The 21,462-nt window shown below is 41.7% G+C and overlaps 1 protein-coding gene across 20 annotated transcripts in view; it reads right to left on the bottom strand.

Annotated features, from left to right (window-relative positions):
• The window catches only part of LOC114484924 (transforming acidic coiled-coil-containing protein 2-like), an 80,147-nt gene extending 67,028 nt beyond the window's left edge, over window positions 1–13,119 (bottom strand). For 7 of the 20 annotated variants that reach the window (XM_055082574.1, XM_028484422.2, XM_028484408.2 and 4 more), the window contains exon 1: window positions 13,023–13,119. The gene's annotated coding sequence lies outside the window, so the exon portion shown is untranslated. The other 13 variants (XM_028484410.2, XM_028484412.2, XM_055082570.1 and 10 more) reach the window with 12 other exon arrangements.
• Between the last annotated feature and the right edge of the window lie 8,343 nt (window positions 13,120–21,462).

The raw sequence follows: 21,462 nt of genomic DNA, 5'->3' as shown, positions 1-21,462 counted from the left end.
ATCACATCAGAGCCAAAGATACTAATACGTATGCATCATGTATTAGAGCTGAACTAAGAAATTGAAGATATTTGCCTTCTATATGACATAGTAAGAATTTGTGAATGTAATTATTAAGCTTTAGAGAGTTTCAGCTAACATCAGGCAATTTTATTATGTAAAATAGAAAGTAGCTTTTTTTAATTATTATTTTTTCAAATTTATTTTTTGGCTGTGTTGGGTGTTCGTTGATGCACGCGGGCTTTCTCTAGTTGCGGCGAGTGGGGGCCACTCTTCACGTGCTGCATGCAGGTTTCTCATTGCGGTGGCTCTCTTGTTGCAGAGCACCGGCTCTAGGCGTGTGGGCTTCAGTAGTTGTGGCACGTGGGCTCAGTAGTTGTGGCTCACGGGCTCTAGAGTGCTGGCTCAGTGGTTGTGGCGCACGGACTTAGTTGCTCCGCGGCCTGTGGGATCTTCCCGGACCGGGGCTCGAACCCGTGTTCCCTGCATTGGCAGGCAGACTCTCAACCACTGCGCCACCAGGGAAGTCCCGAAAATAGCTTTTTAAGGGGACTTCCCGGTGGTCCAGTGGGTAAGACTCCACGTTCCCAGTGCAGGGGTCCTGGGTTTGATCCCTGGTCGGGGAACTAGATCCCACATGCATGCCACAACTAAGAGTCCTCATGCCACAACTAAAGATCCCGCATGCTGCAACTAAGACCTGGCGCAGCCAAAATAAAAATAAATAGGAAGGAAAGAAATAAAGAAAATAGCTTTTTAAAAACTCTGTTCCTCAGATAAGTTTATTGTAAATTTATCTTTAAAAAATTAAGGATAGGGCTTCCCTGGTGGCGCAGTGGTTGAGAGTCCGCCTGCCGATGCAGGGGACACGGGTTCGTGCCCCGGTCCGGGAAGATCCCACGTGCCGCGGAGCGGCTGGGCCCGTGATCCATGGCCGCTGGGCCTGCGCGTCCGGAGCCTGTGCTCCGCAACGGGGGAGGCCACAGCAGTGGGAGGCCGGCGTACCGCAAAAAGAAAAAAAAAAAATTAAGGATAACAATAGTTATATAATTTAAAAGTCCTTATAAATAAGACTTTGTTAAGTACCATTCTTTCAGCAAGAAGAAAAAGAACATCTTAATCATATTTTCCTGGTGTGTTTGTTTTTTTTTTTGCGGTGCGCGGGCCTCTCACTACTGTGGCCTCTCCTGTTGCGGAGCACAGGCTCCGGACGCGCAGGCTCAGCGGCCGTGGCTCACGGGCCCAGCCGCTCCGCGGCACGTGGGATCTTCCCGGACCGGGGCACGAACCCGTGTCCCCTGCATCGGCAGGCGGACTCTCAACCACTGCGCCACCAGGGAAGCCCCATATTTTCCTATTTTTAAGTTAGCTTTGGTGGTAGCTAAAAACAATAGAGGCATCCTAGCCACCTGCCTCCCAATATTTCCTCCGCAAACGAAATAAAACAACAAGAAGGAGAAAGAAGATGTACTAAAAAACCAGGCCCTCGGTAGGAAGAAAGACAGCGACGTTTAAGCACTCTTCAAAATAACTGTGAATAAAAAGAGAAAAGTCAGGCAGCCCTGGAGCACAATTCCTCATGCTCCCGCCCTCACCCCGCCACAGAGCTTTGTGAAAAGCGCAGACAGACCTAGTAACCTAGTGACGCAATAAAAATTCAGCTTTTAAGGCAAGATAAGAAAAATTTAAACTTAAAACTTTCTCTGTCCGTTTGGGCCTCCTGCCTCCCCTCTGGTGTGCATAGTGCATCTGCATTATGCCTTAAGCAGACCCTAACCCCACAATGGCAGAAATACCTGCTCGACCTTAAAGATCAATTTTTCTCTTTCTGGCGCCAGCCATGTAACTCCTTAGAAGATAACATTCCTGTGTCAATCCTGTAAAGGGTTACAATGACCCACCACTGGCCTTGTAAGTGTAGACGTCCTTGGTGAACTTTATGTGCAATGCGATATATCATTTCCCTTAAAGATAGAGATTGGTGCAGAACAGACCGGTCAGAGTTCCTGGGGAGGTACTGGGCCACACCTAATGGAAGTTCTTATCTTAAATGTTTAGTTAGGACCTTATTAATGTCACTAGCTATATTACTTGTATATAGTTCAATAAGACCAACGGTTGTAATAGTCTAACTTCTGGATATGGGAAGAGGCAACAAGAGGGAACCGTTTCCTGGACCATAACAAACCAGTAGGACAGGCGACCCAGAGGTTTCTGGCTACTGTTTACAGGGCCCAGTCCAGTAATAGAGAATTGAGTGGCCTATCAACAAAATCCTCGCCGGACCTAGGGATGAGCATTCCTAGTGCAGTGGGACAAATTAGTCACGAAAGGCCTAATTTGGGAGGCATTAAGGTGCTTCCAAAAGGGAAGGGATTATAAAATAAGAAACATTGCCCACCGTCCAGTTCGACAAGAATCAAGTCATTACAACCTCAGTCACTGACCTACGTACAACACACCCTGAAAGGAAGTCAGGGCGAAGATCAGGATGAGGCACTCTGTGTTCTGGGAAAACTGACAGAACAGGCCTTCAGAGAGTTAGATATTTTCAGGAGAAATTTTTTATGAACCTGTATTCTTGCATCCTCCCGTACTTAGAAAAGCACTAAAACCATTAACTAAGATGTCTTCTTCTCTGGCTAGCAGCAAAATTCCACTGAAATGTGTGCCTGATTGCACATATCTCCTTCTACAAAATCACATATATGTTGCCCTCCTCCTTTACCTCTTCGGAACAGTTCTCAGAGCTCTCTGAGAGACTGTCTCCCAGGTTATAATCCTCAGTGTGACTGGAACAAAATTTTCCATTTCTTTCTCAGATTAACTGTTGATTAGTGTTTTCATCGATACTAGAAAAACGGTAGAGAAGATAGAAGAAGGAAGCTTAAGTTGATCTGAAATTATTGTCAGAATGATTAAGTCCAGCTTAAATCAGAAAATACCATAAAAAGTGCCTGAGCAGGTCAGAGCCTGGACTACAGGGGCAGGGCCTCAAAGCACGGGACATTTAAAGAGACAGGTATGATTCATTGCACTTCAAAATGCACTGCTCTGGGGCAGGAAAAAAAAAAAAAAAAAGCAAAAACCACAGGAGAAGCACTCTATGGCAACTGGGTATTGAATGGGGAAAAGAATATTTAAAGAGACAGGTATGATTCATTGCACTTCAAAATGCACTGCTCTGGGGCAGGAAAAAAAAAAAAAAAAAAGCAAAAACCACAGGAGAAGCACTCTATGGCAACTGGGTATTGAATGGGGAAAAGAATGAAAAAGGGAAAATTTAGAGCCTGACAAGAAAAAGAGAACCACAAAATCAGAGGACTCACAAAAACTCCCCCACCCTATCCCACCAAACATGGACTCTCTACAGACAGAACAGGGCACTATTAATCCAGAAATACGTCAGAGCATCCCAATGCTATAAAAATGGACAAGAGGAAGGTCAACAAATCTATACAGAGCTATTGCAAAAAAAAAAAAAATCAGGAGACAACATTTTATACATATCACCTGGGGAAAATCTTTCCCACACCATCAAAAAGCTAAGTAGAACTAAATTATAAGTCAATACACTAAACAGAATTAAATATTCTTAAATAAGCATTCAAGCATATGTAAAACACCTCGAATCAGAAATTCAAAAATTCAATGAACAAAAATCAGGGAGAAATGAGAAGACTGTTGGTTGGACTCAGGAAAGAAGTAGAAAACAGTTAAATTACCTCCAAAATAAATAAATCACAAGGCACCCAAGAGAGGAGAGATTCAAATAGAAATTTAATAGAGGGTATTGAGGAAAATCAGGAAAGCGATGAAGAGAATGAGAAATGACATAAGAAAGAAGCAAATAGGGTCAGAGAGAAAATATGGAAATGGGAGACAAAGGGGGAATAATATCCCTATTATTGGAGTCCTTGATATAAAAACAAAAAAAATTGAGCAGAGCTAATATTTCGAAATTTTAACCAAGAAAACTTTCCAGAAATAGGAAAAAACCCAAATCTACACACTGAAAGGACTCACTAAATACTTGGGAAAATTTACCCAGAACAATCAATTCCAAGACATATCCTAGTAAAACTATTAGATTTCAAAGATAAAAGATAAAATTCTCATGACCTCCAGAGAGAAATATCAAATAACTTACAATGCCAAAAGAATAAGATTCGTACCATATTTTAAAAAATCAATACACAAAGCAAAGTAACAATGGAGTAGCATTTTAAAAAACCCAGTGAACTACAGTGTGGATGAAGGATTTTATATTCAGCCAAGCTGTTCTTCATATATCAAGGCTAGAGGAAAATGATTTTCAACATGTAATAACTTACTGAATTCTATTTCCATCAGATTCCATTCCAGGGTATCTCCTAGATGATGTATACTTCATCTAACCCAGTGATGACTGGGAAAACTTTAGCAAAAGGACTGATGATAAGGATTTAAAATTATGTAAATAGGGAATTCCCTGCAGTCCAGTGGTTAGGAAGCAGTGCTTCCACTGCAGGGAGCCCAGGTTCGATCCCGGTTGGGGAACTAAGAACACACATGCCTCGCAGCATGGCCAAAAAAAAAAAAAAAAAAAGTAAATATACATCTAAGACTAAAACCAAGATGGAAGGGCAAGGATGGAAGACTAATGTACATATGTTATTTGATTTAACAAAGTAGAAATAATGCATCTAGAAAATTGAAGAAGACAGAGAGGGAAAGAGGAAACTAGAAGAAGCACATTGCTATAGGTAAGAGGTGGGCGTTAAAGGCTATTGGGCGGGGGGGTTGAGTCCTGATATACCAGAGAGTGACAGTTTAAGTAAGAAAACAGGGATGTATTTAAAGCAGGGGTCAGAGGAAAATTCATTGCACTAAACATATTTATCAGTGAAAATAAAATGAGGGAAATAACAAATTAAATTTCCAAGTCAAAAAACTAGGAAAGGAAAAGCAAAATAAACTAAGGAAAGTACAAAGAAGAAAATAATACAGACAAAAGTAGAAATTAATGAGGTAAAGAATAGAAAAATGAACAATCTAATGAACAAATGAAAATCATAGTGTTTTAAGAAAGTAATGAAACAGAAAAATTGCTAGCTAACTTGATCAAGAAGAAAAGGGAGAAAGCATGAATATACAAAACAAAAAATGACAGGAGGGAAATAACCATTGTAACAGAAGAAATTTTTAAAATTATGAGACTGCTTTGCAGATCTCTTTGCAAATAAAAAATGCATGAAATGGATAATTTCCTAGGGAAATTCAGGTTACCGAATTGACTTCATTAGAGTTAGAAAACGTAAACATACCAATTTCCATACAAAACAACAAATTTATAAAGAACAATAGCACAAAAAAGCACCAGGCTAGTTGATTTCACAGAGGAATTCTACCAAACCTTCAAAGATCAGAGTCCCAATGCCCTATAAATTACTCCAAGGCATTGTAAAGGCAAATAAAAAACTCTTAATTTTTTTTATGAATAATAAACTGATTCCTAAACCTGATAAAAAAATGGATCACTGCAGGAGTGCTGCATATCAATATTACTCATGAATATTGTTGCAAAAATTTTTTTTAAAAATACTAGCAAACAAACTCTAGCACCACATTCAGAAAATCACATACTACAAACAAGTGGGATTTCCAGGAACTGATCAAAAAGAAGGACTGCAATGAGTTGAAACACATCAAATATGTTAATTTCCATGAATTCATAATGATACTCTTCCTTCCCTAAACAAAGCTCATTGGTCACCTTTCAAGAATTCTAGGCAATCAAGAAATATAAATAATCAAGCAAAGAACCTGACTTTCCAGACAAACGGCATTTCAGGATATCCAAACTGTTGATGATAGAAACTTCTTTATGGAGAAATCACAATTAATAAATGAAGAAGGAGTAATTGAATTACAAAATCACCATTTGCCAAACCTTAATGAAATAATAAATGTAAGGCGATATTCTTCGATGCAAACAGCATTAAGTGAAAAGCTGATGGGAAACTTTATAAAGGATGAGAATATCTGAACTCATTGATCAATCTGAACACAGCAAAAAAAAGAGACAGCTAGACATTAAATGCCACCTGGTGTGATGTTGTAGGATGTACAGAGCATCACCCGTGAAGTATTCTTGACAAAATAAAAAAGCATCTGGTCAAGCCTCTGCATCTAAGGAGCTAAGTACCGCTTTACAGGAAATATAGGGAATAGAGAAATGTCATAGGGAGGCGGTCAGCACCGTGAAGTATTCTTGACAAAATAAAAAAGCATCTGGTCAAGCCTCTGCATCTAAGGAGCTAAGTACCGCTTTACAGGAAATATAGGGAATAGAGAAATGTCACCATAGGGAGGCGGTCAGCAAAACCCGAAGAGTGGGAAGTTCTACAGGAAGATGACCCAATTTCCTCCACAAATAACTGCAAGGGAAAGGGAGATAGTACGGGAAAGAGAGAGGAATCTCTATGTTCAGAGATTAAAAAACACTTAAGAGCATATTTAACTGGCTTTTTCTAGGGGGGCACGCCCCAATCTATTTGATAAATGGGGGCCAAAACTCAAGCAGAAAGCGGCACTGTTGCTGAGTTGAAGAAACGGAGGTTGAGCTGCCAGAGAAGCTGGAATTGAGGGGGGAAGCTCTTAAAGGAAGGAGCCACAGAGGGGGAGCCCCCAAATTTGCACACAGATCCCCCTCAAGTCTCTGGCTGAGTCCTAAAAGGCACATCCTCCGGGTGAGCGCCAAGGGGCTCAAGAAAAAGGAATGGCTGGGAGCTGAAAGCTCTGAGAAGTGGGTTCAGCAGCTGCCCGGTGCAGAGAAGGCAGTCTGGAGTTCAAGTCCCATGGACTTAGAGGGGCTTGGTAAATAACTCAAGCTTCTCTTTGAAACCCTGGAAGAACCACACCTTGAGAATAAGGGCTATATTTCAGGACTAAGGATTATGCTCTAGGAATAAGGGCTAAATCAAAATAGACCTACCCTAACAAGGTCGAAAACTAAGCCTCCACATGATCAAGGCAATCTCCCAGTAATTTAACTGCCTGTAGAAGAAAATACAATACTATTTAGAGGAAGAGGATAGAATCCAGTACCTACAGATATCACTACAATACACAATAACAGACAACTAGGTATGTGAGGAAGCAGGAAAACAGGACTTATAATCAAGAGGGAGAATGATCAATATAAGCAGACACATAGATGTCCTAGAAGTTGGAAGTAGCAAACAAGGACTTGAAAATAACGCTTACAAGCAAGACAAAAAATATAGAGAGATATAATGGTGGAAGACAGGAAAATTCTGGAGGACATATATAGCAGACAATATAGGAGGACTATGGAAACCCGGGGCAGGGGGTTGTGGAAGAGAAAAGTGCCTTAAGAGATATAACAACCCAAAGAAATGTATGGTTCTTGTTTGGATCCTGATCGAAACAAACCACCTTAAAAAATGAGACAATCAGGGCTTCCCTGGTGGCGCAGTGGTTGAGAGTCTGCCTGCCGATGCAGGGGACACGGGTTCGTGCCCCGGTCCGGGAAGATCCCACATGCCGCAGAGCGGCTGGGCCCGTGAGCCGTGGCCGCTGAGCCTGCGCATCCGGAACCTGTGCTCCACAATGAGAGAGGCCACAACAGTGAGAGGCCCGCGCACCGCAAAAAAAAAAAAAAAAAAAAAAAAAGAGAAAATCAGTGATATTTGAATACTGACAGGATTTTTAATATTAAGGAATTATTGTTTATTTTTTAGGTATGATAATAATGTTATCATTATACACATATTAAAAAGAGCCCTCATCATTTAGAGGTACATACATAAATATCACTGATTAAATGAGGGAACGATTTGCTTGAAAACAATATCACGGTTGGGGGAGGGGCAGACATTAATGGAAAGTAGAGTAATAAATGAAATAAGATTGTCTAGAGGTAGATAATTATTGAAACTAGTGATGGGTATATGAGGATTCTTATAATATTCTCCTTTTCTTTGTGCATGCTTGAAAAGTCCATAATAAAAAGTGAAGGAAGGGAAGGAGAGAGAGTGGGAGGGAGGAAAAGAAATCCTTCCTCCTTCATGTGTTACTGGGGTCCACTCCAGTTCTCCAGCCAGTCCTGGCTGGGCCAATCTCTGCCCTGTCCATGGTGAGCTTTGGAATCAGGTCATCCCTTCCTAAGCATGCATCAAGTTGACCTGCCAGTAATTTAGGCTACTTTTGATTAGCATCTTCCAAACCAGATTTCCTTGTTGAACTTCAAATGTGGACCCAGTGCCTCCAATGGACCTCTAAGTCCTAGTGTTGTTTCCCAAGTCCTAGTTCAGCCCTTCTCTCCCATCCATGTTGGGTTGGTTCCTAGTATTGTGTATCTGATCACTACCTGGCTTCCAGAACCTGGGCTTGAGGACTGACCTTGCCATGTATAAACACATCTGCCAAAGGATAAATCTGCCAAACTTCCTAAATTTCCTACTACTAGGATCTGCCCCCCGAACAAGAAGCTCTGGTATTAATAATCGCCCATGGGCATTGTTCCTTCTCTATCTAGTTGTTTCTCCAAGGTTCACATCTGTAGTTGGGTCATTTTCCTCAAACACGTTGACCAAGCTAAGTCCACCTGAATCTCTTTGTTTATGCTAAATGAGAAGGAGGCATTTGCAAAAGCATCTCAATCTTTTGACAGTCCTGGGGCAGTAAAGCATGCTGGTATTGGGGGAGACGGAAGCACACCCAACAAACGCCAAATAGTGACGCTCCCACCAGGTGATGCAAATGACAACCTCACCAAATGTTCTTCAAAGAACTGGAACACATAAGAGGATAGTCTTGTGACTGATGGGATTCAAGAGTTGTCTCATCTGTTTGCTATGAAATACGAGATGCAAAATAACATTGTCAGATCCTAACTTGAACCTGAGTATGTTTCAGCAGAAGCACAGTCATAGGAATGGTTTTTGGCGTGACCAAAAGTGAATACAGAGCTATGGGTTGTTTGTCGTTTTTTTTTTTTTTTGGTTTGGTTTAATTTTGTTTTTTTTGGGGGGGGGGGCCTCTCCACACGGCTTGTGAGATCTTAGTTCCCTGACCAGGGATCGAACCCAGGCCCTTGGCAGTGAAAGCGTGGAGTCCTAACCACTGGACAGCCAGGGAACTCCCAGAGCCATGTTTTCTGAACCCATAGAGTCACTTACAAAATTATGTCTCCTCAAAATGAGAAACATGGCCCCACTTATAAACGATCACTCTAGCTTCACCCACATCCAAACCCCTCACAGTCTTTTCACACGAAAGGAGAACAACCAGGATGAAATCATCTTTCATGGTCTAAGTCTTGCAGCTCAGGATTTGATCAGCACCAAAGGCAACTACTCAGAGGATGGCTGGTCCTTGCGAGAGCCTGGACATTTCCTGGGAGCCCCAGAACACTGAGACACAACCAATTTTAGTCATTCTGGAACTTTATACAGATGGAAGCAGCTTGACTACAGAAAGTTAGCTCTCTTTCCTAGAACAACATCAGCCTGCGCTGCTGGGTTTCATCTCTTTATAATTCTTTGGCACCACTTCTGGCACAGAGCTCAGCCAAGGCTGTTCCCTGGCTTGAGTGTGGAGCAGAATTTCCCCTTTTTAGGTCACAAACTCAGAGCACCCACTCATCCCAGAGACTCTCTCCACTGTGTCAATTTTAAACATCTTCATTGACATTTAGGAAACGCTGGCAAAGTGGTAACTATCCTGAGTTGCCCCTGCTGTACAGGGGCATTTCCCAAGACTGAAACACATGCACAAACTTGCCTACCAAGCTAGGATTATAAAAACACACTGATATCCACCTCTTCTGAACACAGCTGAATTAAGAGCCCTAGGACAAGGGTCGTGGGTTGTTCAGTGACCCTCAAAGGGTGCAGACAAGCCCACAGAGTGTCATCTTCCTGTGTTAGTTTCCTGGTCAGTGTCTGGCTGCTCCTTTGTTGTTTCACCACATGGAGTCTTGGTCCCCACGCCCTGCCTTTGGTGTTGGCATGGCACCTCTTGCGCTGAGATGGACAGATCTCACCTGGGCTTGTGATCTCCTCAAGAATCAGAGCATTGGACCAGGGTGAGCATTATAATGAGTTTGGTTTTCTGCTGGCCAATACTCCACAATCTGGTCAATTGCATTTGTCCTGGAGCCACTCCCAGCATGCCTTGGCCCATTAAATCCACATCCTTGCCTGCAGGTGGCAGCACTCATCACAGCCACCCAGCTCTCACTTCTCTACTCCTGTGAAATCACACACTTAAGCAGGCAACTTTCGAGGGCCTACCTTTGTCCTTTGTCCTTTGCTGTGAAAACTACTCTTCCATCATTCTCCCCTCCTTCCCACCCTCCACTGGCTGAGCAGTCTTGGTCCACCACACCAACTCACCTCCCAGGCCCTGTTAATTGGACTAGCGCTTGGTTCTGGCTTAAGCTGGGCCAATCAGATTTTCTCTCTTGCTATTTGATAGGGGCTTTGAAGTCAACGAGGGAAGCCACAAGCCAGGAGGTAATGAAGAATGGGGGCTTAGATCAGTGCCAGAGACCCCCCCCCAGAGCCTGTGTGTGCTGACCTGAGGGAGGAGGGGCCCTGGGAGCCCAGCAGAGACTGGTCCACCCTCAGACCAAAATGAAGCAGGTGGTAGCTGAGAAGTAGGGGTGAAAAGAGTTTCTACAACCTGGAGCTATGTCTTCTCAACTAATCCCCCCTTCTCTTTTTGAATGAGCTTCTGTTTCTCGCAACCAAGCGTTCCCTGATTGAAACCACACTCAAAAGTCTCCCATTGGGCTTCCCTGGTGGTGCGGTGGTTGCGCGTCCGCCTGCCGATGCAGGGGAACCGGGTTCGCGCCCCGGTCTGGGAGGATCCCACATGCCGCGGAGCGGCTGGGCCCGTGAGCCATGGCCGCTGGGCCCGCGCGTCCGGAGCCTGTGCTCCGCAACGGGGGAGGCCGCAGCGGAGGGAGGCCCGCGTACCGCAAAAAAAAAAAAAAAAAAAGTCTCCCATGACCTTTACACTCTGGCCTCTTCGCAGTCCTCATCCTCCAGCATTTCCACAGCACCTGACACTGTCACCCCACCCTCCTCACGAACTCTCTCCACTTCGGACTCTTCTAAAAGGTGCTGCAAAATCTCGTTCTCTTTTTACTTCTCCAGTGCGCCTCTTTCCCTCTTTGTAAAGGCATTTCATGAGATTCGGGATTTGGTCTTCCGGCCTGGTCTTCCCCTAGGAAGATTCTATGGGTTCCCATAGCTTCCTCCATTGAGCCCAGGCAGAAGGCTCCAAATCTAGACGCCAGCCCGGACTTCTCCCTCCTATCCCCGCCGCATTTTTAACTCTCTGATGGATATCTCTACTTGGATGACGCACAGTCACTCAGACTCTTAAAATGCACATTTGATATCTTTCTCCTTCAAGCCAACCCCTCTCTTGACTTTCCCATTTCCACTGGGAGCATCGTGTTCTTTCAGCCGCATCCCCTGGGACCCTCGTGGTAATTCTACACCGCATGGTGATTGCTTGCTTAGTCTCTGCCTCCCCTCTAGCTCAGAGGCTCCATGAGGGCCTGGATTATGTGACTGGGGTGTACAACTCTTCCCTCCGCCATTCCTAGGGTCTGGTACATGGGGATCACTTAAATGTTTGCTGAATGAATTGGAGGAATGGATGATTATCTTTTATTTTCCCCTCTGCCTCATTCCTCTTGTCTCCCCAATATACACTCACCAAGCCCTCTGGGTTCTTTCTTCCTGCTGTCTCTTTCCTTGTCCCCTTCCTCCGCATTCCCTTGGCTTCCAGGCCAGACCCTCATCACTACCGGTTAGAGGTCCTGCAGAAGCCAGCTGGTCTCCCTGATTGCAATTAAAAACCTGCCAAGTAGAATTCTGGGAAGATGGCGGCGGCAGAGTTTTAAGATCTTCCCAAATCCCCTCCTATAAACAGAGCAAGTGGCTAGAAAAACTGAAAACCTATGGACACTCACGACAAAACTGGATAATAAGGTTTCCCCTGAACCTCAACCACCAGCAAGACCCACCTGCTTTCGACGTCTGTGCAGGAAGAAGCAGAGGGAAGCAGCAGGGCGCTGTCAGCTGGACGTGAGAGCAGGGAAAACCCCAGGGAGCCACAGGTATCCACTGGAAGGGACGGTGGGCCAGTATGGGAGCAGCAGCTAAAACCGGGAGGAGCTTTGCCCTCGCCGTACCCACAAACACAGCGATTACACACTAGACTATATGTGGTGTAAAGAATTTCAGTCTATGCATTTCTGTTGCACGGAACATGCTGTGAAATGGGACACACACACACACACACACACACTCACTTACACTCACACTCCACTGTGTTTAACTGCACTGCTGGATTCTCTCACGAGGCTTAGCTCACTGCCTTACTTCAGTGTGATCTGAAGATTCGGTTATAACCGACACCAAGTCAAACTCAGAAACACTCAGTTTTTTGTCGAGATCACATGGCAGCTTAGGCTGGCAACCACGACATCAGAAAGAGGTCTGAAAAGGTACTTGTGTGAGTCTAGAGAAACACTGTGCAAACATGTCAAAATCAACAGCATCGCCAGTTTTAAAATAACTTTTTGCCGTAAAGTCTTGCCTTAGGCCCTTAGGGCTGTCTTAAATCGTCGTTCCAGACTCATAAATACTTGAAAGTCCAGTTTGCCATGGGCAGAATCATCACAGAAGCCAGAAGAAATTTCAGTAACCACCTAGCCCCAAACTTATTTTACAAGGGAAGAGACGAAGGTCTAGATTAATGGGGACTTATCCTACCAAAAGCAACCAGTAACTTATTGGAAAGGAAAAATACAGTTTATGTGGCTTAGGAGACAATCAGAAGGGGGGAAAGAAAGAGCACGGATGGGCCTTCAATTTCCCTTTATAAGGTAAAAAAGAAAGAAAGAAATGCATTTATCCCTCTAATCTCCGTAGCCAAACCAGTTTAAAGTACACGTTGCTCAAAGGAATAAAGCCACCAATCTGAGGCTTACTTACCTAGTATCCTCTTAGCATGAGGGGCAGAGAAGGGGGAAAGGCCCTCTCTTCCTGATGTGACGACTTTTCAGCACTGCCCTCCACCCGCGGTCTGTCTTCCCAGGATCACATGAAAGTGTTCTATAAATGTGCATTGGCTTAAGGTTGGGAACGCTGGCCTGGGAGGGAGCAGTGTGTAAGCAATCTGACCCAGGCCAGGCGGCAGCTTTCCAGAAGCCTCTGCAGCCCAGAGGGAGGACAACAAGGGGCAGAAAGCTTGCAGGTACCGGGAACCCGCAGCTCTCTGATTTTCTACGTTTATCTGGGATCTGAAGCCAGACTCTAGTGCCTCGGGCTGCAGTTTAATTTACTTGGGGCAGTTCTATATTTTGGCTACTTTTCAAAACAAAGCAGCCTTAAAAAAAAAAAAGAAAAAAGCTATAAAATTAGAAGTGCTTTTGGTAAATGGGGACGGGTCATCATCAGCTTCTACCGACCTGATAAAATCAAGTTGTCTTTTTTGAAAATGTCAGTATGCTCCCTCGGGAAAGGGGAAATGAGCAAAGACTGTTAAGCCAACTCTAAATGGCAAAGCTACCTAAAAAATCCATCAGTATTTAATGAATTAAACGTGCAACCATACAATGGACAACTAAGCAACTCTTAGAAAGGATGGGGAGCTCTTTAAGTACCAGCACTGAAAACTAACCAAGATACATCATTAAGTGAAAAAAATTAAGGTGCAGAACAGTGTGTCTAATATGCTACCATTTGTGTTAAAAAAAAAAGAAGGGTATAAATTTGCATGTGTATACATTATGTATAGTATATAAATTCTATGTCCTGAGAAAATCATACTATACTATATTATGATATACGAATTAATGACTCTTTTTGGAAATTCGCAGGAGAAACTAGTGACAGTGCTTGCCTCCAGGGAGGTCTGGACCAGGGAGGGGTGGAGACTCTGGGCGGGGTGGGGGAGGGAAAGAGGAAGATTGTCTTCTCACGTATTTCCTTTTCTCGTCTAGGAATTTTATCTCATGTAAATAGTAATTTTGCAAAGAAAATTTGAAAGGTGATCTAATTTTCATTAGCAATATTTAATTTTCAAAATTATTCTACTATTCAGAGCAGTGAATTCAATTGACCATAACTCCTACTTTTCACATATTTAAATATTTTGATCGGATTGGGAAGGATATTCTTTAAGAAGGCAGAGTTCTGCGATAGATAAAATCCGGTAATAGCAAAGGACCTGAGTGAGTTTTGAATAAGGGGTCTGAAGCCTGGATGTTTAGTCCTGATTCATCTTCTTTCTAGCCAGGGCTTGGGTCAATTGTCCAAATGCCACATGCCTCGATTTTATTAGGTATAAAACGGTCCCACACCCCACCTTCTCCACAGGCCCAGCGTGGCACAAATAAGACGATATATATAAAAACCCTCTAAAAGCGGAAAACCCTTACTCAGGAATAGAATGGTTCAGGGTGATCACATTTTATAATGTTTTCCTGAAGTTCTTGTGTAATTCAACACTCAAATAATTTGTCAAATTTTCCCATAAGAACAAGCATAAAAGTAAAGGGCATAGTTTCAGAGGGCCTGGATCTACAGTTCTTGCGGTTAATGTTCATCTTAGTACTATTTTTAATTTTCTCAGCATCACCTCCCATTATTGTACGGGATGCCTTCTTCTAAACAAACCTCCCGGCCTGTCATCGTGGGCTGTTTTGGCCTCCTGCATGGTTTCCTATCACATCTAAGTTCTGTTCCCAGTTTATTAATCCAGAAGCAATTTTTTAGTCTTCACATTTGTACCAAGGTATCATGCTTGGGCGAAATTGCCTTGAAATATAAAAAAGGCTTTTGATTACACTAAAATCACAGGCCAAAGTTCCAATGCCTGTGAACAGTGTGGTTCCCACAATCCTGATGAAAAACTGCAGACTTGTCTGCTTACCAGTGGAAGTGGCGCCACCATGTGGCAATGGGGACAGTGCAGTTTTTACCATTTGTCCCGTCAGCTTTGAAATGATTCTTGACCTAAAACTACTTACTTAATCAGAAAGAAGCAAAAAAAAATTTTAACTTGAGGATATTTGACATATTTCAAATTTTTCTTATAAAGTAAGGTTTTATAATATTTTTATTTCCTATCACTTATTTGCCCAATTCAAATCCATGTAAATGCGGACTTGATGAAAATTACTAGCATATGGCAGAGAACGCAAAGAAAACAAAACATTTCCCAGGCAATGCTTAGAGCTGCTGATTATTTAAAAATTCTGGAAGGAAAATAAATTCAAAGTAATGTTTATTATGACAGTAAACAGGTGGATTTATGAAAATAAAAAGATAATGTTTAAGGTTCATCATCTCCTTACGCAGCGAAAAAGAAACTCCTGCTAAGGAAGCAAACAGAACACGCAAATTTAACTCCTTGCTTCAAGAGACTTCATTAAAGTGATCACAAAGGAACGTTTTTTGTTTTCAAGTTTGTTGAGACAATAACGAAGCAAACTGGCCGGCACATCAGCGGACGAGAGATGGCTCCACGTTTGTGGATAACAGGAAGTGGATGGAGGTCTGATCCTGGAGGAATCAGGGCTGAGCAGCCTAGAGCTGGGGTGAGAGGGGGCATGGGGCTTTCGCCCAACAAGACCCTGCAGACCCAGGAGAGGCTCTGAAACACCAGGAACGTTGGAGGGAGCAGAACTGGGGCTGAAAATAAAAAATAGGTGTAAGTGAAGCTGACTCTTCCACCCCATCCCACCCCTCTCCTGATGCCTATCAACTAGACAAAAGCAAAATCAAAACCCAAAACCAAACCTCCCATGTATTCTGGAAAAAACAACAACAACAACAATAGAAGGTTGAAGGTAAGCTTTACAAAAATCTAAGAAAATAGAATTAAAGAAAGGTTTAAAATATGAAAGCATATCAGAGGCTTAGAGAATCAATTGATGAAGTCTCACCCCTGATTAACAGGAGATCCAGGCATGGAACAAAAAAGTGGAAGAAAGAAAGTATCAAAAAGAAGTAATAGAAGAACATTTCCCAAAGCAAAAGGAGGTGAATCTCCAGATTGAAAGGGCCCAGTAGGTGCCTGGTACAATAACTAAAAATATCTCGCACAGTCCTGTGGGTTGGCTGGGCTCAGCTAGCCCGTCTTCATGTTGGGGGAAGGCTCTTGTGTGGCTGCAGTCAGACAACAGGTAGAACGAGAGTTATCCGAAGGCTCAGTGGGGCTGGGTATTCAAAATGCTCACTCCCATGGCTGGCAGGTCACACAGGCTTTGGCTGGGAGCACATCAGTGGCCTACATATGGCTTCTTCACATGTTTCGAGCTTCCTTACAGCATGGCAGATGGATTCCAAGAGTGAATGTTCCAATAGACAGGAAGTAGAAGCTGCCAGTCTCTTAAGGCCTGAATCCAGAAACAGGCACAGGGTCACTTCTGCTATATTTTATTGGTCAGAGAGTCACAGAGCCCAGATTAAAGAGGAGGAGACACAGATCTCCTACTTCAGTGGGAGGAATATCAAAGAATTCCTGGCCATCCTCAAGTCACCACCAATCCTGAATGCTTCTAGAAATAAAACAAAATAGGTCACTTACAAAGTAATGAGAATCAGAACCAAACTCGTTTTCCAGCATTTTCTCCCTTGTGTACCATACTCCAGCTACATGTGCCAGACTCATTTTATCCTTGAAGTCTTTCCTTTGCCATTGGCTCTGACTAGAATACGATTTCCCTGCATCTCTGCGTGACTCATTAGTTCTCACAATTCAAGTCTCATCTCAAATGTCACCTTCTCCAAGAAGGCATCCCTGCCCATCATATCTAAAATAACATTCCCAGTGAGCATTTATACCCTTAGCCTTATTTAAATTCTTCATAGCACTTACCATTACCAAGTCTTTTTTCTTGTTTTTGTTTTTATTTTCCATCTCCTCCCTGAGAGTAGGGTCTTTGTCTTATTCAGCATTGTATCTCCAATGCCTAGAGCAGCACCTGGAATGTTTGTTGAGTGGATATTGAATCAGAATCCATCTCAAGCAGACAACGGAGCAATGTCTTTTAATTCCTGATGAAAAAAACTATTTTCAACTCAAAATTCTATGTTTGGCCAAATCATCCTTCCATTTGGTTGAAGATGATTCAACCAAATGGAAGGAGAGAATAGAGACAGTTTTCAGACTCATAAAAATTTCCCCTTTGCAACTCTTCTAAGAAAGTGTCTCCACAAAATCACGGCATAAACTAAGAAAGGTTTTGGTTTTGTTTGTTTTGTTTTGTTGGCTGCACTGCATGACTTGTGGGATCTTAGTTTCCCCACCAGGGATTGAACCCAGGCCCATGGCAGTGAAAGGGCCAAGTCCTAACCACTGGATGGCCAGGGAATTCCCAAGAAAGGTTTTAAACATGGAATCCAGAAAGCAAGGGGTTTAACAGAGGAAAGCAGAAAAGGGAAGCCTCATGGTGACAACTGTACAGCAAGACTGGATCTGCAGCTCATGCAAATTGAAGTGGGCAGATAGAGGGTTCTGGGGATGGAAATCTCCAGAATTAAAGGGGGAATTTCAGTAGAATAGTTGACTGAATGAAGAGGTGGAAAAAATTGACCGTATATTTCTTCAAATGGTGCAATGAAAGCAATCAGAAACTGCAGGAGAAAGCAAAAGTGTAAGAAAAAAATGTAACCAGTAATTGTATTGATCACTAGCTGCATATTAAAAAATATTCACAGAAATCCAATAAAACATTGTTCATTGATTTTCAGATTTGGAAATCGATCTATAGACAAAGCACAGATGGTTCACTTAACAATTGCACTGCCACCCTCTACCAGAGACAATCGGTGTGCCACCTGCCACCAGTGATGGTGTCCTCAGGGTCAGGCAGGCAGGTGGTCCAGCTCCCAAATTCCACTTCTGCTTCTGGGTATTTATTCCAAGAAAAAAACCCACTAAGTTGAAAAGATGTATGCACCCTTATGTTCATTGCAGCTTTATTTACGGTAGCCAAGATATGAAAACAATCTAAGTATCCATCAATGGATGAATGAATTTTAAAAATCGTAGTACATATTTACAATGGAATATTATTCAGTTATAAAAAAGAACGAAATCACGTCACTTGTGACAGCATGGATAGACCTCAAGGGTATTAAGTGAAACAAGTCAGAGAGAGGAAAACAAATACCGTATGATCTCTCTTATATGAGGAATCTAATATATACATGTATTTTCAAGCTAATAGATACAGAGAAGAGATAGGTGGTTACCAGAGGCATTGGTGTGGAGGAGTGGGAGAAATGGGTGTTGTTTTTTTAGTTTCATTAAATCAAATTATTTATTTATTTATTTTAAGATTTAATTTTATTTATTTTTGGCTGCGTTGGGTCTCCGTTGCCGTGCATCGGCTTTCTCTAGTTGCAGCGAGTGGGGGCTACTCTTCACTGCAGTGTGCAGGTTTCTCATTGCGGTGGCTTCTCTTGTTGCAGAGCACAGGCTCTAGGCGCACGGGCTTCAGTAGTTGTGGCTCGCGGGCTCTAGAGCGCAGGCTCAGTAGTTGTGGTGCACGGGCTTAGTTGCTCCACGGCATGTGGGATCTTCCCGGATCAGGGATCGAACCCGTGTTCCCTACATCGGCAGGCGGATTCTTATCCACTTCGCCACCAGGGAAGTCCTAAATGAAACTTTTTAAAAAAGAAAAAAAACTCTACAAATTTCAAAAAAAAATTCCAAAATAAAACGTGTATTTTCTGACCCAAATTCAGTGAAACTAGATGCTAATTTCAAATGATGACAAAAGCAAACAAACAAAAGCCAATTTAAAAAATTTTATAACACCCCCTAGGACGCTTAGCCAAAAAAAAAGAAGGAAAAATATAAATTAAAATTGATGCCTATTTTGAAAAAAATGAAATAAAAGTACTACCTCTCAAATTTAAGGTGTCCAGAAGAAAACTGACACTATGAATGAATTTACTTTAAAACAAGGAAGAAAAACAAAATGAGGAAGACTAAACATAAGCTAAATAAATATACTCACGATATTATAAAAGAAGAGCAAAATTAACCTTCAGAAATTAGAAAGTAGGAGTCAATGAAGATAAAAGCAGAAATTAACTAAATTTTAAATTAAATAATAAATTAAAAAATAAATATTTATTTTAATCTAAATTTAAAATAAATAGAAATTAAACAAATTTTTAAATAAATAAATTTTAAAACAAATAATGGTAATTAAAATTTAATTACAAACAATAAAATAGAAAAAGTCAGACTTCAAAAATTTAGATTAAAAAAAGGATAACACGTGTTCCTAACGTGATTCATTTTTTGCCTCTTTTCTACTTTGCGGAATTTCTTTTCTTTGTTTCCTTTGATCCATTTTCATGAAGCTTCCCTGGATATTTGAAAGGTGTGCGTTTTCCTGCATGCAAAGTTCTATATATCAAATCAAGTTGCAAACTGTCCATTTGCATACGGGGTGGTCAATAAATAATAATAAAGAAGAACAAAAACTGCTCTATTTTGAAACCCTTTATAATATGCCTTAGACAAACTTTCCTAAGCTAGGTTCCAACCAGTATTAAGCGCAAATTATCCACTCCTATTACAGCCTCTTAATCACCTCACATGTTTATTTTTCCTCCTTGCCTGTTTTCGTTCATATTTCAAGACTAACAATAACAAAAATACTTAAGCTAAATATATATGTATTTCTCAGTTTGTGCTAAGAACTTTATATAGGATAATACTGATTGATTTAATTTTTATAACAACTCTCTGATGCAAGATTATTGTCCCCATTTTAGAGGTAAGGACACTAAGTCTTAACACAGTTAAGTAATGTGCCTAAATTAGTAAGAAATGAGCTCAAGACTATTTTACCGTAGAGCCTGGTTAACCGTTATGCCTATAGCCTCATCTGCTTCATTTGTCCAAGAGAGGATATCTCTCCTCCGATGCTTGATAGCATTACCCAGAAGGAAAGGAAAGAATGTGCTGTTCTTCCATGGTCAGAAAAGCAAATCAGCTAAAGAAGTGTGTGTGTGGTTAAAATTGGAGATCCAGCATATCAAACTAAATGAGCGTTCCCAAAGAGTACGAGAATGTAATGAAAATTTCATCCTCTTTGCAATATTTTCAATATTAATTTCAACCACTAATTTCAATGTTCAGAGCTTTGCTAAAATGCATTACTCTTCATATCTTAAAATACATTTAGTGTCATGTTTGGTATGTGTTGTGTAAATGTTGGTTTTTAAAAGGGTTCTGCGTATAAAAATAATAGGACAGTAGACTAAAAAGAAGTTGATATATACCATGTTTCTGATTTGGGTGAGATGAATATAATGAGAATTTCTGTTTATGAGGAAATACCTGTATTTAGGTAAACGTTTGCGCTCTTTTACACAATTAAGACCAGTATTAATATATAAACCAAATACGTTTTCTGCGCCAAGGAAACTTTTGAAAATTGTCTCAGTTATGCTTTGAGACTGTGGATATTTAAATGTTAGCAAATATTATTCATGAAAATTGATTAGTAATAAAAATAATAGTAATTTTTAGCATTATTAACATCCTTATTATGAGGCAAGATAGCATAGCTAAAGTTGAGTTTTAAAAAAGAAAAAAAGAATAGTGATGAGTATATTGAGAGGAGGAGGAGGGCATAAATGAAACATTAACAATTGACCATACAGCTGGGACTTCCCTGGCGGTCCAGTGGTTAGGACTCCGAGCTTCTACTGCAGGGGGCACAGGTTCGATCTCTGGTCAGGGAACTAAGATCCCACAAGCCATGCAGCCAAAAAAATACAAAAACCAAAACAAAAAATCAATTGACCAAATGGCAAGTCTCTGCACTCTTCTTGAAACGCCTATAGGTTTGAAATTATTTTAAAACAAATTACTTTTTGTAAATGGTGATACTTGTGCTCTCAGGCCACCTGATCTAATTATATTACAACCAAGTAAGGCGAGATATCAGAAATCAGGATTGGGAGGGACTTCCCTGGCTGTCCAGCGGTTAAGACTCCGCGCTTCCAATGCAAGGGGCGCAGGTTCAATCCCTGGTCGGGAAGCTAAGATCCTACATGCCGCATGGCACAGCCAAGAAAATTTAAAAAAAAGAAAAGAAAAGAAATCAGGATTGGGAAAACATGCCTCTAAAGGCTGCCGGCTTCGCTGGGCAGATGCAGCCATTTCTGGAAAGTTCCCAAAAGCAAAACTTGAAATTGCCATGCACTGGCAACAGTTTACGTAGCACTTGAATTGTATTAAAGCTATTTACATAGCATACATTGTATCAGGTATCATAAGTCATCTAGAGATGACAAAGTATACAAGATGAGTGCAGGGTATCTGCAAATGCTGTGACATTTTTTTTTTTTTTTGCGGTAACCCGGCCTTCCTTTTCCTCGGGATCTCCCGTTGCGG

This window comes from Physeter macrocephalus, unplaced genomic scaffold (genome assembly GCF_002837175.3).
Source record: "Physeter macrocephalus isolate SW-GA unplaced genomic scaffold, ASM283717v5 random_168, whole genome shotgun sequence".
NCBI lineage: Eukaryota > Metazoa > Chordata > Mammalia > Artiodactyla > Physeteridae > Physeter > Physeter macrocephalus.
This window is presented reverse-complemented; position numbering and strand designations above follow the sequence as displayed.